The 2934-nt window shown below is 36.3% G+C and overlaps 1 long non-coding RNA gene across 1 annotated transcript; it reads left to right on the top strand.

Annotated features, from left to right (window-relative positions):
- Positions 1–355: 355 nt before the first annotated feature.
- Positions 356–1498, top strand: LOC109539122. The gene is made up of 2 exons (XR_002172092.2): positions 356–866; positions 924–1498. It is a non-coding gene; the product is annotated as an uncharacterized LOC109539122 (long non-coding RNA).
- Positions 1499–2934: the final 1436 nt, after the last annotated feature.

The following is a 2934-nucleotide window of genomic DNA, read 5'->3' as shown; positions in this document are numbered from 1 at the left end:
AAAATATAAGAAGCAAATGTAATAAGCAAATATGAAGAGGAACAAACTATATCGCCTTGTACTTCTTCTTTTTCATTCTTGAATTTAGGCGAATCCCCTACGCAATTGCTGCGTGAGGCTGTCGCTCCATCGTTTCTTTGGGCGCCCAACGTCTCTTCGTCCCAATGGGTCCAATGTCGCGAGAGATTCTCACAAGCCTGCGTTGGTCCATCCTGCTTATGTGCTAATTCTATTCCTTCTTCCTGTTTGCTACCCATTCATTGGTGTTCTTGACATTACAGTCTGTGCTCACATCCTCGCTTCTCGACTCTGATTCGACGGAGTATTTTCATCTCAGCTGTCTCTTGGTTTTCACTCTCCTCGTTTTGTACTGTAATTGTTAAAATGTTGTTGTCTTTGTTGCTTATTCTTCAAATAGTTTCACTCTTCCATCCATTGCCCACTGGTTCATGAGCATCTGTTTTAGTTTAATTTGCCCGTTAACAGCTCTGTGTTACCCAATTTTTATTACTACGAATTGATTAGTATTTGTGTTACCTCCATAAAAAAAATTTTATTGTGTATTTACTGCGAGTTCTATTCTTTTCAGTAAGTATATAAACTTAATCGAATTACCATGGGCGCTATTATATTATAACTGTGTGAGGTGATTTAAATTTTGCTGCTTGGACAAGCGCGTACTATGAGCTTCGCAAGTTTCCTCAAGGTTTTCCTGCTCTTTCTTCTATTCGTTCAAATAAGCCTGTCTACCAATTCAGGCGAGTTATCCGTTGCCAAACCGAGATGGTACTATCTTCGTTGTGTTGAATGTTACCGGCCAGATGCTAAGGGAGAAGCATGTGTGAAGATACCAGGATGCATCAAAAGTACGTAGTACTGTTGAAAATAATATAGATTCAGATTGTACCTTTTCGCTATTCCAGATAGCTCATTTTTCCAAAAACTAATGGCGTCTGGCTGGTTCTGATGGACGGACTCTGTAGCTTAATCTGTAAGCTACATGACTCACTTCCTCCGCGCGTTTATTCGCAAAAAAAAACGGGGAAGAACTTTAATTAAACTTTATTATTATTAACTGGACTGTTATTAAAAGCCTCAGCAGAATGTTCCGATGAGGATATTGCGCAGCGACTGTAATGTGAGCTAATCTTTGCCTTAGCATTTCTCCAATAACAGCGGAGGCCAGCATGTCATGCATTCCATCCAGCAGGAGGGAAAAGTTACAAGTGATCACAAAAACAATAAAAAAGGTCATTCTCAAGAGGAAAGTTGACATTAAGCAAGTTCAATGAAGGTCAATGAAGGAAAAACTTGGTTCAGCAAGCTGATCCGATATCTGGCAGGATATCCGTGACGATTTTGGAAAGTGGAATGATGTCTTGGGAATCAGGGGTGGGTTTTAGGTCAACCATGATTCAGCTGAAACACATGCGAAGTGGAAGCATGCGCAAATCGGTTTTAGCTGGGAAAATTCACTAAACTATTGTTACAAGTTTTACCAATTTTTTCTTTCACTCACCTATTAGATGCGAGTTAATTTAATTTATTGTCTGAGATTGAAACACTGAATTATACGCATTTCAGGAAACCACAGGAGAAATCAATCAAAATTCGATCAATGCGTTTTAGTTTACAGTATGAATATCAAGGATTTAAGAACAGTTGATCCCAACTAATTGTTTTTGCAGTTGATTTTAATGGAAGGTTTGATCGTGTGCTGTAAGCGGAGGAGCGATTTTCTAAAGCTAAAAGCAAATGCATAGAAGCTTAAATTTCTATTGAGTAAAATATGTAACTCATAAATTAGCACATGCATTTGTAAACGTTAAACTTTGCGCCTGAAAGAATTTTTTGGTTCAGTGCTTGAGCTTTCCAGTCTCCAACTAGTCAACTGTAAGAAGACTTTTTGGCGATCGGTTTTTTAAAAGTACACATGTTACAATGAGATTGAGGTTGAATTGGTTATAGGCTAGTTTTGAAAAAAGTAATTAAATCTACTTGTAACTGAGATTAACCTTAAAATGAAGAAGAAACTTTTGGATCTTTGAACTTCAAAAAGCAAAGTTTTGAACTGCGCTTAATTGGTATGAAACATTGCGAAAGTATGATAATGTTAAAACTGTGAGAGTCAAAGGCGTAACTGCGAAAGTCAACCGCGCTGAACTTCCTTCATTTGGAAGCTTGGGCTTTCATTTATGTATGAAGAAAGTATGTAACCTTTTTCTTTAACTTTACTTTTCTAGACTACTTTAAAGCAAATTTACAACTGTGAGTATGAGGCGCAATATGATAATTCAGCGACGTTGAACGTTTTTAATTGAACTGTTTGATCGCATTTATTTCTGGAGAAAACTATGAAGACTTTTTTCGAAAACCTGACACTCAAAAGTCGACTTACGCTCAATTATATTAAAAAATATCCATATCTTGCTAGTTAGCCGACAACTATATTTTCCACCCCACAACATAGCCGTGTAGAGTTTGAACTTTCAAAAATTAAACCTGCTATTAAATTCAATTTTACCGAAAAACTGCAAACGCAAATATATAACTTGTGTGTATATATAAACTGTGTGTGGTCCAAGGCGCAAATTTGGAACTCAATTGCGATAAATTTCTACAATTGCAGTTTTAGATTTCATTTATTTATGAAAGTCTCACGAGTTTTTAGCGAAAAACGCATTCTAAAGTTCAGTTTCACTCAATTATATTTTAAAAAATACTATTTCGTTGGTTGGTGGAAAACTGTATTTTCCGAAGCACAAAATGTGAGTTTGGAGTTTGAGCTTCCTACAATAATGTCTCTAATTTAAGTTAATGCTAAAAGAAAGTTGCAAAGGTATTGCAAAATATCCTATTCAACTTCCAGCATTGGATCGGTTGCGTTGCAAATTGTTGTTAAAAACACTTTTTAATATAGAAAAAACATTTAAA

The sequence above is a fragment of the Dendroctonus ponderosae genome, unplaced genomic scaffold (genome assembly GCF_020466585.1).
Source record: "Dendroctonus ponderosae isolate FM_Combo_2020 unplaced genomic scaffold, Dpon_F_20191213v2 Dpon_F_20191213_9, whole genome shotgun sequence".
NCBI lineage: Eukaryota > Metazoa > Arthropoda > Insecta > Coleoptera > Curculionidae > Dendroctonus > Dendroctonus ponderosae.
The sequence above is the reverse complement of the archived record's forward strand: the minus strand, read 5'-3'. Positions and strand labels throughout refer to the sequence as shown.